Source organism: Symphodus melops (genome assembly GCF_947650265.1).
Source record: "Symphodus melops genome assembly, chromosome: 17".
Taxonomy (NCBI): domain Eukaryota; kingdom Metazoa; phylum Chordata; class Actinopteri; order Labriformes; family Labridae; genus Symphodus; species Symphodus melops.
This window is the reverse complement of record NC_136707.1, coordinates 18,835,232-18,849,222: the sequence shown is the minus strand read 5'-3', so window position 1 is coordinate 18,849,222 and position 13,991 is coordinate 18,835,232. Positions and strand designations below refer to the sequence as shown.

At 39.6% G+C, this 13,991-nt stretch overlaps 1 protein-coding gene across 1 annotated transcript in view; it reads right to left on the bottom strand.

Annotated features, from left to right (window-relative positions):
- The window catches only part of LOC306838881 (transcription factor Sox-9-like), a 131,366-nt gene extending 117,672 nt beyond the window's left edge, over window positions 1-13,694 (bottom strand). Inside the window, exon 1 of the mRNA XM_079367285.1 lies at window positions 13,617-13,694. The gene's annotated coding sequence lies outside the window, so the exon portion shown is untranslated. The remainder of the gene's footprint in view (window positions 1-13,616) is intronic.
- Window positions 13,695-13,991: the final 297 nt, after the last annotated feature.

Genomic DNA, 13,991 nt, shown 5'->3' with positions numbered 1-13,991 from the left:
CTCATTCATCCATCGAGTGAAACTATCTTGGAAACTTTTCTCACATGTCAAAACCTACCTAGTCTACCTGACTGTGTTGTCATGTTCATCATAATCACTACACACTGATTTTTTTTTTAGTTTTTTGTCTTTCTACAAGTCAACGTGTACAAAGAATAAACATCTATTATATCTCATTTTATTTATTTACTGTAATGTCTTGTTTTTGCTTTTTTAGCAAATGACATGGCATTTTTTGGGTTCATATTTAATGAGGCAGGAGTTATCCAGCAATCAGTCAGTATGAACAACATCCATTTATTTTTGTAGAATTAAAGCTGTACACATTTTTAAAGTACTAAATAAAAAAATACTGGAAACAACTGACAGTTTTGAATTCAAGCGGATGTGGATCTGCAGTCTCTTGTTTAAAGTAAAGCATGTCCAGGTTCACTCTCTTACCAACAACACCAAAACTGCCAATAAACAGTACCAAAAAATCTGTACGAGTCTTAAACAGGCTAAACTAGTCAAAAAGATGTCAGGCAGTAACTGCTGGTCTGTGTTTTTTTTAGTATTCTGGCAGTTAGCAACCTCAGCACAATGACGGGCCTTGGACAAAAAATGTGTTTTGACATATAAGGTCGGACAAGTTGTAGAAGCAAGTGATCAAAGTCAGATAATGGGAGTTCAAAGGATAAACTCAGGAGCAATTATGCAAAATGAACATAACACCAATAAATGTGCAAGATGTACATAAGCAGCCCAGGGCTGGTGTGTCAGTGCAAGCCAATTTGTTTGCAGCTTGTGTTTATGTTGAAGGGGACCTCAACCACTCTGAATCCTGTTCACAGTTTATCACTGACATCATCTAAGAGAGATGAGGACTGCGGCTGATAACATTTGACCTCCCACAGCTGTCAGTTGGAGAAACATGCAAAGTTAAGGTCAGGGTGTGTGGGCCGGGCGCTTACACACTCAAATAAGCAGAACTCACACATGAAGGAAAGAAACACACTCCTTGACCATAAATTACAACTGTGGACAATGTGATACCATCCAATTCAAAGTATGTGGTGTGGTGGTGAGGGGGGGGAACTCCTCATAACCGAGCACAGTTTTGTGTTCATTCACACTTAATAGTAATGAAAGCTAACAATTAATTTGTGATTTGGAATTTCCTCATACAGATACAAACAAATATTTATATAATATGCACATTATGTAAAGATGTTATGTGTTTAGATGTCTGTGTATTTTTTAGAATTAGGAGGAAATTGTACAAAAATAAAGACATTTTGGTGTTTTTAAAGCACTTTCTTTGAGTTTCTTTAAGCAATATAAGTCTCTCGAAATCAGTACTCTAAAATAGGTGTTGCCTGTCTGACAAACACTTGTTGCATAAGTGGGATTAACATTGTAGAGGCTGCAGAAATCATATCCTTTCATTTTCCTGCACACTTCCAGATATCATGCAAGCTAACTGATCCGTGAAACCAATGTGTGTTAATAAAAACTGCAAGGCCAAAGAAAGCATGTGTGCATTTATGAAAGTATTCATATGTGCATGTGTTAATTGACTGCTCGTGAACCGTGTTGGCTGGTCAGATGGCCAATTAGTGCTGGCACCTTTGTGCTCCTTGTCGAGAATAGGGGCAGGGCACATCTGGTGTCAATACATCTTAATAACTTATTGTAATTCTCCTTTTCCTGGACTCAACATGCTGGGACAGAGTCCCTTTTAACAGCTTGTCGAGCGGTCGACCTGTTTGAATGGAGCCAGATTGCCATCACTGGATCAACTGAGGTACTGCAGGAGATTATATCCTCTTTTTTTTTTCTTTGAAACAAGGCAGCAGAACTGATCTATCATGTTTTCTTTTAATGCGTTTGTGATTGTGTTTTGCTGTTAACTTGGTCAGGTCTATCTTGTAAAATGGTGTTTAATCTTAATGGGCCTCCTGGACATGTAATGAATTATCCATAGATCATGAAGCCTCCTGATTAGAAAGGATCAAACTTTTTGATTCATGCAGAACATGTAATGAACCCTGAGCCTTTCTTCACTGGACAGTTAAATGTATGCTTACTGCATAGACAGAGTTTTTAATGTTTGTTTTTTTTATATAAATACACGTTGTTTCGATGCACAATGCTTCATGTTAAACACTTTCAATTGATTCATATGCATTTCCAAGAGTAAGCATTATTACTTCAGTTAGTTTGGAGAAAGTTCAAAGCAAGTTTTTTCAGCTTGATCATGAAAGTACAAACACATTTGTGTTGCTCTCAAAGCTCTTTTATGCTTTTTTTCTGTCCTTCTCACATTTGTAACAAACATTGTAACAAAAACCATAAAACTAAGTTAAATTCCGAATCATAGTGGGGGGATTTTTCTGTGAGGTGTTTAATTGTTGCTTTAACAATGCCATTAATTTTCGCTGGGCATACACAGCATTTACTTGCACAGATCATTATATCCTCCCTTTAAAACACAAAAAAAGAAGCTGAGTGAATTAACAATAGCTAAATGTGCAGCCAAAAATTTCACCAAGGTTAATATTAACAGATGTTTGTGGAGGAAAAATGGGAATAGTTCCTGTTAGTGAAGGCCTTTGGAATTTCAAGGTCTGTTCAGATTCAAACAGATAAACAAAGAGTTGTATAATCTATTTAAATATCCATGTCTTATTTAATCGACAGAAAACAATGTTGATGAATGGAATAGAGGATACAGCCTTCAGAGAGCTTAGAGAGCAAATTTATCCACCAAGCAATTTAATGGTCGGGGTCTTGGCTGGTCCATTTGTTATGAAACCAGACAAATGTCTTCTTCTGTCAAACATAGTTATTATGAGCAACCAAAACTATATCATTTGTGTCCCAGCATGGGTGTAGTGGATGTGACAGAGCATAATGTATCAATTTCAACAGCAGTGACGTACACCAAATTGGCCATTTATAGTCATAATGCAAAACCGAAATGTCGACGTCAAAGATGCAAAGTTTGGCAGAGGCCCATGGTAATGCCTGGTTAGAAATGAAAGTGGTTTAAACATGAGCTGAAAAGACAAAAAATAGACCTCAATCATTTTGTGACACTGCCCATTACTAGTTCCTGCCAAGCCCTTCAGGGAGGAGTCCCTCTCAGTAAAGATGACCTCATGTTGTCCCATGCAGTGACAGCGCGGCGGGCATGCCATCACACCCTGGCGTCCTCCATGTTCCTCATGGATGTGATGATTATTAGGGAAGCTGACGTCTCTGGGATCGGACAGGCCTCCAGAATGGTTCTGGGGGCCGCTGTGTAAGTGAGATGCTGTGTCAATACATCAGTGGCACTTTCAATTGCCAACACATTGCAAGAGTTATTAGTTTAAGTGTTAGCGTGGCTGTTGTGGCCTGAAATCACCCTCTGACTGCTACATGAAGTGTAATGAAATAATGTAAAGAAACTGTAAAGAAATGTAAGAGTGTCTTTCATCTTTCTGACCTAACTTCTCCAAAAAAACGCTTCATTATAGTATTTTTATTCAACCACAATCGCCATAAATAGCACAGTACTGGAAGTTAAACTTATAAACTAAGAGCCTCGGACCACAAACTGCGCAGAATAGAGCTCAAGTTGCTGTTATTGTGAGCCTGGCCAGAGCAGCAGATAATATTGCAGGCCATTCCTAAACCACAAGTCTGAGCCGTAAAATCTCAGAGTTCCTTGTGGCTGACACAGAGGAAGTTAAGTAGGCTTTTCCAAAAATCCAACAACACAGCCGCCGTCACGGCTTACTGACCGTACCAGAGGTCTTAAATGATCATTTTTATAGTTGTTACGTTCGTCAAATTTCTACCATGAATTGTAAAATTGTTGCTGTAAGCTTGTATTGCCTGTGTTATTTTTGTGTCTCTGTGAACGTCTCACTATAAGAGCTATCTTCTGTTTTCATATCTCTTAATTTCTTTATCCCACTTCCTCAGTCGAGGCTGTTTGAGAGGGCGATTTTCTTTCCACTGTTTCTAGCATGCTCATTTGTGGTTAAATGTTGGGTCTCTTTAAGAAAAATATACAAAAGCAAGCAGTCTAGACCTACTTCATGTAAAGTAAGCTGAGATAACTTTAGTCATAAATTTTTGCCCCATAGAAATGAAAAGAAATAAGATTCATACGCAAAGCGACACAAAGGCTCAAACCTGGTGATCCGACTTCCTGTGTTCCTCTGGTCACCTCTGCCCCAAATTGGTGGTACCCTCACCGTAAGAAGCCGAAGAGAGCTGACAAAATGATTCACTATATTGGAGCTAAAAGACCCTGAGGGCCTGCAGCGCTGACAGACCCACAGAAAATAACATGAGGGTTACAGGGCTCGTTCCCGCAGAGAGTAATCCCACCACCCTACCATTAAGGCTACATTAGACACATACACTGCAGCTGCTGAACACGTGCATTTCCACGCAGCTCAGCTAAAGACGTGAAAGCAATGACACATTCACACCTGTTAGCACCGGCAGAACCGGCCAACTTTGACTGACAACTTCCCTCTGGCCATCATCACCTCTCGATCGCAGGAGGACCGTCCAAGCAAACAGTCCATCAGCAGCGTGTCGGAAGACTCTGCCGCACTGCATTAGCATCAACAACCTTTCCACATCTCTGCTGATTACTGGACAAAGGGTCTGAAAAAACAAGAGAAAATGTCTTTTCTATTTGTTAATAGAAGATCACTTAGAGGAATATGAGCTCCGGGTTGGGAATAACTAAGTGAGTGTGTTTGTGTGTTTGGGTGTGACTACACGAAATGATGTTTTTGTTGCTGCATTTCTGAGCTGTTACAATGTGTGCATGTCTCATTTGTGGCCGTGAGTATTAAAAGGACAAATAAGTTTTCTCAATTATGTTTTCTTCTTTATCTTTTAGCTTTGGGGGTGGCAGTAGTTCAGTCTGTCGGGACTTCGGATGGGAACCAGAGGGTCTCTGGTTTAAGTCCCTGTGCGAACTATGTCTGGTAGCTGGAGAGGTGACAGTTCACCTACTGAGCACTGTAGAGGTATCCTTAAGCAAGGTGCAAAATACCCTTTTTTTTCATGTTTTTTTCCATATTGTTTTATGGTTTTTAGTGTTTATGTCTCTGTGAGGAAATTTTAGCAAGTTGTGAAACAGACTAAAATAAATGCCTCTATATGACCTATGAAGGCAAACAACTCCATCAGCAACATGGTTGATCATTTTTAATGCATCTACTGGGACAGCTGCCGAGAAAAGTGTCGGATGAATAGTTTCACAGCAGGATGTATAGAAACAACTTTGGTTGTATTTTCCACAGCAGAAAAAACACAGTCAGGGATACAATAAGGAGCCATTCAAAAAAGCAGGAGTATAAGAAAAGAAATAGCTACTGTAGTACACACAGACACAGTCACCTAAGAGATAAGAGGTTTTTTTTGTCTACAAGGGACACCAAAATCAAGTTCCTCCTTGGAGCATTAATTAAAAGTAAGATTTCACTGCATTTGCTTCAAAAACAGACGCATCTGGGGTTTTTTCGTCGATGCTCATTATAACAGAGCCGTACATATACAAGTGTTTGTTTTCATCTGTTGTAGAAATGTAGCAGAGCCGTGGGGTTTACTAAACGTGCTGGGAGGAATGGGATCCTGTCAGTGGTGAGAAATGAGGAGATAAATGTAGAGTCGGTTATCATAGATTAAGATCAGAAGGAGTGAGAAGAGATGAATAGGTATAGATCGGAATCAATCTTTCTAAGTATATCTAAACACGGGGAACATTCATGAAATTTTATCAGGCTCCTGAAGTCAAGTGAACGATTTGCATGTTTGCAAGGTGAAAGCAGATCAACAGAATCTTCTGTTCTGCACAAGAGAAGAGATCTTATCTGAATAACACTGCCACCATATTTCTCTGCGTTTGTTTTCATGGCAGGCAGGGAGGGAGACCTCATGTTAAACACCTCTTCGGCATGATCTCTGATTCCTCATTGTCTGCCTATCTGCCTTAAACACCTACAGATGGATGAGTCCAAAGGGGGGAACGACAGCTGTGTGGTAAAGTCATCACACGGTGATGTAAAGCAGGCGCACGCCGAGGCTTCTCCACAAGTTTAAAAGGAAATGAAAACTTTTTTGATATTTATTTCACTTTTTTTCCTCCAAGCAGCCTCCTTTCCTTCCAATCTGCCCATGGGCAGATTTATTAATGTTATTCTTCACATCATCTCCATAATGTATGACAGAGATTTACCAGATTTTGGTCTGGTGTCAAGCTCTGACAGAGTTTTCCTGACTGGAGGAGCTGCTGAGTCCTTAGTTTGACCCAGAGGATTGAAAAGGATCTACTGATGTGTCTAAATGTCCTGAATATGACTAACGACTTTTTCCCTGCCTGTAAAATCTTAAACTCGTTTTCAACATGGTGCACGAAACAGTGACTGCTCATATAATATATATATGAAAAACTAAACTGTTCTCTTATGAAAAAATAAATATTTATGTTACATATTGTGGTATTTTCTGGTTGATTTCTCTTCTAAATATGAAAAAAAAACTATCTGGTGATTTCTGATGGGTCGGCACATTGTAGCTGTTTGCCAGGAGGCTTAAGGCCTGCCTCAGTCCTATTTAGATCGTCGTTCAAAGGGTGCTTTTTATGTCCCTGTAATTTTTCGCTTTCAATATGAATGTTGCAGAGGCATAATGGGATGGACAAAGTGATCCCCTGTGCCCAGTCTTTACAGATGTGTTACAGTGGGAAGCTCGCAGGGAGTCTGTCTGTCTATGTGTGTATTTGGAGCTTTGCCATCCGTTTACATACAATACTGGGACACCAATATTACACCATCATAGTATCAATATATACATACTCGGTTACAGAAACACACAAAAAAGAGTCCGTTTATAGGTTGACAGAAAGTTTGAGTCAGGATTTACAGGGTGACCTCCACAGTTTAGCTTCATAAAAAATGGGCGACTTAAAAGACATAGTCCAGGTTTTATACAGTTTGTAGGTTATTAATTATTTCCTGTCTTTGAATAAATATATGTTAAAATCTGACAAAGGTAATGTGAAATGACATAACTTGCTTTTCATATAATACATCAATATCAGTTGCAACTCATCGTTTATAAAGATCAGGGCAGATATTAATGTCTCATTGGCGCTATGTTAAGTCTATAAGGCAGCTTTAAAGAGCATATTGCAGGTTAAAAAAATTTTTTAATTAATATTTTATATAGTCTGTTAATGGCTGTAAAATAAGTAGGTTATTTTTTTAATATGTTCTACAACACATAAGTGCTCTAATTTAGAGGAGAAAGTGGCTGTTTTAGCATAGCCGTTTAGAACGTGCTTTTTTTTCAACAACGCGTCATATGACGTAACATGAGGGAGTCCCGTTCTCTGACTCTGCTTTGATCGGCTTTATGCGTCCGTGTATGAATGAATGAATGAAGCCTTTATTGCCCCTGGGGGAACTTGTCTTGCACCGAGAGCATCAAACACTTTACAAACAAACATTTAGAAGGCAGCACAAAAGAATTAAAGCACAAAAAAACAGGCTAAAACATGATTAAAGAGGAGTAATGATACGTGGTAGTGAGTGAGAACAGACAGGATGCCTCCCTGCTATAGTTTGTAACTTGAGCGGCGCACATTCAGGTGCACAGTGTAAGTGGCTTGATTATTCATAGTGTGTTTTGGTGAATTATTCTCACAACCTCAGAAACGATCGAACAGACACGTTGAATATTTCGGTATCAGACACAAAAACGTTTCCTTATTAATGATTTAAATCTCTGGCTGTTTAACATAAAATATTATATACGCAGACAGAAAGCGTTTAATGATTTGATCTGCTGGAATCCTCTGTATATTCTCTAGTGTGAGCGTAATAGACACCGGACAGTCTGTTTTAATATATGTAGTCATACGATTTATTATAAATCCAACTCTGTTACAAGAGAGCGCGTGTATGTGTGCGTGTGTGTGTGTGTGTGTGTGTGTGTGCGCAGTGGGGAAAGACGGAACGCGCAGTTTGGAAACGAAACGAAACACAACCTTTACTTCTGTCGGTCCTTTATCCCATTAAAACTTTAAACTTTTTGTAGTAGCCTAATATATGTGCACGCATTAAACTGTGGAGAGTGTGTGTGTGTGTGTGTGTGTGTGTGTGTTTGTGTGTGCGCAGTGGGAAAAGACGGAACGCGCGGTTTGGAAACAAACAGAAACACAAGCTTTACGTCGGTCCTCTATCCAATTAAAACTTTAAACTTTTTGTAGTAGCCTAATATATGTGCACGTATTAAACTGTGGAGTGTGTGCGCTGTTGTGCATGTTTGTGTGGATTACGTGCGCCGTGATCCTGCACCATACACTGTATTTTCTATAACAACGTGAGCACTGGGCTGCATGAGGAATAAACTATTAAGACATGGTGCTGCATTTGCACAGGCCGTGTAATCGGGTTCTATGTCTGTCTGTCTGTCTCTCTCTCTCTCTCTCTCTCGCTCTCTCTCTCGCGCGCGCACAGCGCGGCACCGTAATACGTTGTACAGATTTGCCGTTTTTACAAGCAACTCCCATACAATGTAAAGGTGAATGATCGTCACTTGCACCTTCTACAAATAGTTTTTTAATTGATTGAATGTGATTACAAACTTTACATATGCTGATGTGAACACAGCACTCGCCCATATATGGCGAGCTGACACCTGTCACTCAGCAGGACGCCTGCTCCGGGTCTCTCCTCACACCACAGCTTCACTTCTCTCCTGAGGCCGTTATTCCTTTAATCCTGCCTGTTTCTGCTCTCTATCACATTTAACAGGTTCAGAATAATAAGCCAGTGGACCATTATATGTAAAGGAATACATGTCTTCTTCCTCTTTATTGACGGGAGTGACACTCGGATCCATGATTTTCTATGTTAAACAGACGGGGATTCAGCGGGACTCCCTTATGTTACGTCACAGCCGAATGCGGAAGTAAAAAGCAAAGACGTGCGAAAACGTACTAAAACGTCTCCAGGAGACCCTGTGGGTTATTAATTTCAGAATTTCTTTAAAAACAGTATTGTTAACGTATTTTCCTATGATTAGTTAAGTTTTGTCTTTAACCTGCAATATGCTCTTTAAGCCCGTGTGGTCTAACGTTTCACAAAATGACAAATATCCATTCAATAGCCATTTGTTATCTGCTTTAACATGCATTTAAAGAAGAAGCTGTGGCTGGCTGAGCTGACCTTGAGAATCCCACAGTTAGGAGGCTGTTATGTTTTATCTGTGTGGGAAGGAGGCCATCCCAGGTTATCACACGTGCCTCCTCCACTGCTGCTCATCCTCTCTCCGCCTCAAGGAGTTTCACAGTGTGCACAAAATCCTGGGCACTGCTGATAAAGTCCATTCAATTAGTCTGGGCAGATAAAAGTAATATGACCTCCATTTCCGTCTGCTCTGAGATAATTCACAAAGCTCTGACGTTGTCAGCCTTTATTGCTTTTTTTTAAACTGTGGATGTGTTGCTTAAGTAGGCTGCCAAATAGAACAAATTAAAAGAATAAACAACCAAATAAGAACGTAAAATAATGAGCTGATGTGACTAATAATTTATGAAAATATTTGATATGGATGAGGCTGTATGCTTTGTCCTCTAACTTGATATCTTACTGCTGTTATCCACCACAAAACCTCGAAGCTAAACTCGAGACCTTGAGGTTAAAAGTGTAGCAAGATGTGTCCTCCCTTTCTGAACAGTCTGAGTGTATCCTGACATCTCAGAGCTGTTCTCTAAAGGATTCCTTTGACCATGTAATAAAGATATAACAGCACAGATAAAGTGACACTATTTTCAGCAGTTCATTTCATCCAAAATCATGATTTAAAAAGTACCAACACATATACTTCAATGTAGTTTTGTCCATTGGCCCAGCTGCTGGTGGCCAGTTATTCAGCCATTAGTCCTTTGTTGGCAAGCAGCCTGAACCACCGGCTGTGCTATCAACAGAGCCAACTATTTGATGGCAGGGGAATACTGATGCTCAGCTGTGGGGCCCTGTGAGGGTCAACCTCTTGGCTTCAAAAACCTCCAGGGTGTTTGGTGCCAGTCCCCTTGGTTTTTGTTTTTTCTCAATAATTGGAGACTAAAAAGAAATAAATGGCCAAGTAAACTGGGTTGAATATGTCGAGTCTGATTAATAGTTAAGTGTTATGAGTTGTTCATTTCTGCACTTAAATGTTTCAGTTGCTCCATTGGATCATAGCTGATAAAAAAGTTGAACAATTGTAAATTTCAAATATTGTAGTTTATTTCATATAATAGTAGTGTGTTAATGAGTTAATGGGATCTTGTTAATGGGAGACTAAAGCAAAATGAAAGTTGTGTCTGTGAGTGTCGCAGATTGTGAAGTGCCAGGACTTTTTCTTCTGTGACCTTGATTTTTTTTGTAACTCTTTTGTGTCCAATATCTGAAAAACAGCTGAAATTGATTTTATAAACATGTTTGGCCTTAAAGCTTAAGTGAGGGCCCTTTTCTTTGGGTCTATTTTGGCTGCCCACTCAGAGGACTACAGTCTCTGTACCTGGGGCATAAACTAACTGTGCCTCACTAAGTAGTGATGTTTGACATAAAAACCTCCTCTGGCTGTCAAATTGGCTGAGTCAAATGCAGAACTCTCGAGGAATCTGTGCGATTGAAAATGGGGGGTTTTTTTGTCTGTTTGTTTTTTATCAAGCCTGTGGCAGCTGTTTTAAGCCTTTAAAATAACAGCATAGAAATAGTGAATCTTATGTTATTGTTGTGTGCCTATTTACAGTCGCTCACACTGCAGCATCAGAATTAATTCATTGATTTAACAAACAGTTAAAAACTCCTCACGGGAGCATTAAAGTACGGTTTACAAATAAAATGACTATATATACATGTTTGCAGTATAAACTAGGATTTGATCTCACTAAGACATAACCTCAGACTTTAAATTAAACATATGTTTAACTTAATCTAAGCAGGCCGTGGTCCCCATGACTCATGTGAATAATTCTACAAATCAAATTTAGAGAGAAAACTAGAGCTGACTCACTTTAGATACTGAACATTCAAACAACATTCATTTTAGTCATGGCACTCATTAATAACATTTAACTACATGTGACCTTCCTGTTATCACCAGGTAAATATCATGTAATTCAAGCTACAGTGTAATTAGGCTGTATTGTTTGTGCAAGCTTAATATATACAGTGTGGAAATCCATCCTATGGGGCATAACCAGGTAGAGTAAACAGGCTATTTTTCAAAGCCAGGAGCACTTCTGCAGCATATTTATTAAAGGTCCAGTTCAGGCATTTCAGTTTCATTTCAAACTACATTTTTCTAAGAACTCAAACCTTCTCAAACTGCAATCTTGATTTGCTTGGAAAGATCGCTGCTGTCGACAAAAGAAAAATAAACATGTTTCATTTTGGGAAATCAGAGGCAGAACATGAACGGGCTGCCAGTGAGTAGTAGTTATAACCAAATCAGCGCCCCTGGCAGGAAATTACACGCATGTCGTTCCTGGGCATCACAGTGTAGTGCTGACTTGCCCAAAATAGGCCCTGCCAGTAATAACAATATTACGCACAGATCTCTTTATGTGTGTGCAGGTTAAAAAAGCAGACGCTGGCAGCCACTCCTTCCCCTCATTATTTCCATCTTCTTCCCCCTGCTAGAAAATTCTCAATCCTCTGATGCCATCTCTAATAGCCAAGACAATCAACAAATCACAGGCTGATCCTCAATAAGAGCTTTGGCTAATGGTGGAGGCTGGCTGACCAGAAATGAGACGATGATCTCAAGACATACAGACTGCGGCAGTTTAAGGCAATAAGACCTATAGGTAATGGGATGTATGTGTTCTCTGATTGGCCAAGCTAAATATGACTCTTTATGTACAACAGAGATTGGATTGTTACCCAAAATACATACAATATTATGAGTTCCCTTTACTTTTTTACATGTTAGCATGATGTCATACAGTAAAGAACTGTTAGCTTATATGATGTATTAGGTCATTGAGTACAAACAGGACATAGCCAACTTTTATTCACATGACAGATTAATCAATAAAATTACAATACTTACATTGTCTTTAATTATTTGTTTTATATAACAATAGCTTTTGGCAGAGTACAATGTTTTTAAGACCCCCCACATATATCAACATACACTAAACCCTCTGAGAGTCATATTTGTTTTTTAACAAATTCTTTAGTTTTTGGAATTTATCTCAAACATTGGCTGTAAAAGGAACCGAAAGTCAGTGCGTGACAACAAACAAAAAATAAATAAAGTGTTAAAGTGGTACTGTGATATTAAACTTCCAAAGTTGGAACATAGACTCATTTTTAGCCTTACATATATCTCAAGGTCCTCTCACAAAACTTGCCAGGCTATGCTAGAAAAAAAGAAAAAAAAAGTACACATTGTTCTGAGTCTCATGCCTAACCTCGGGAGTCAAGCATAGAGCATGGTCACACATGAGCAAATGCAAATGACAATCCTACCAAACACACAGCCCTATTGCGTGAACTTTCAGTTCCTCTCAGTGTTGCTGCTGCCTGACTGGACCATATTTGACTTTTTTCTGTCCATGTTTTAAGGACAGTGAACATGATAAGAACTGATGCTGCATTCAAATGAATGGTCAACTTTTAGACCTTTTCTTCCCTGAGAGCTTTTCAGTTTGTGTTTAGGATTCCACCTCACAACATTACCAGTCGGTTTTCAAACCTTAAATCAATCAATAATAAAGAGATGGACTAGACTGTACTCTGTTGTAAGATTTACAGATACCCAAATGTATTGTTGGCCCTGCTGTGGTATGTCATGCAGGAGCCATTATAAAAACACCACAAGTAGGTCCTCTTCAATATTGCACTCAGCTTGGGGCAAAGTTGTGTATCCGTTTCTTGCCATGTTTGTGAGCTGCTAAAGTATGCGGTTGGCGATACTTTCAAGTCTGCTCACTCTCATTGGCCGGCAGTTAGGAGGCCGGATCTGAAATCGTAAATACCAAACTGGATTTGCGATCGGGAGTAAGTAGCAGTTAAGTTCTAGCATTGACACCTCACATTTTAGGATTATTTTGACAGATAATTGGTAGCGTCAAGCCTTGAATCAGGCTGTTGGCCCCAAATTGGGCCTAAAATGTTGTTGTGCATATTCATCTTAAGTTGAGAGTCATCTTCTTATCAATAATCACCCTAGGGTTGAGACTATGACTGATGAGGAGGTTTCTCAGACCTGTATGTGTGTTTGATCCATTTCCAACCTTATGGTCTATGGAATGTTTTTACTTAAGTCATTAATCGACTTATCTTTAACATTTCCTTGTTTTGGGGGATAAAGCAGACAAGGCTGCAGCTTACAAAAGGCTGGACTCATTTATTTAAACTGTTACCAGCCCTCACATGCAACACTTGGTTTGTGTTCTTGCTGGTTTCACGTTTCACCATCCCAATGCATGCACTCACCTCAAGGACAAATATACATTCAAGTGTTTCCCTATTATATTGGAGCTCTTAATGGCCACATTGCTTATTTTGCCCCACTGCTGAAGAGAACGTGGATTGTCTGGGGTTAATGCAGGAACCCACCTCAGCAAGGGCCGGTCGGGGGCTCAAGGTCGCTCTGCTTTGTCTGGTGCCACTGTACTCCACTCAAGAATCCATATCTGTGGAATTATAATTGAGGATAAATATTATCAAGTGCAATCGGAGAGGGTGTTGTGTATTTGTGCTGGGGCCAAGAAGAGAGGCTCGGTGAAACTGAACACCATCTTAAACCCTGACCACAGGAGAGCTTAGTTGGAGGTAGAGGAACCATCTTTCTCTGTGGACCGCCAGAGACATCAGGGAATACCACGGAGAAAGGTCAAGGTAAAAAGTGACGTCATTTCCCACAACTAAGACTGCATATCATGTGCTACAGCTAACATAAGTCTGAGGAATGAACAAGCCAAAGCATGGAGG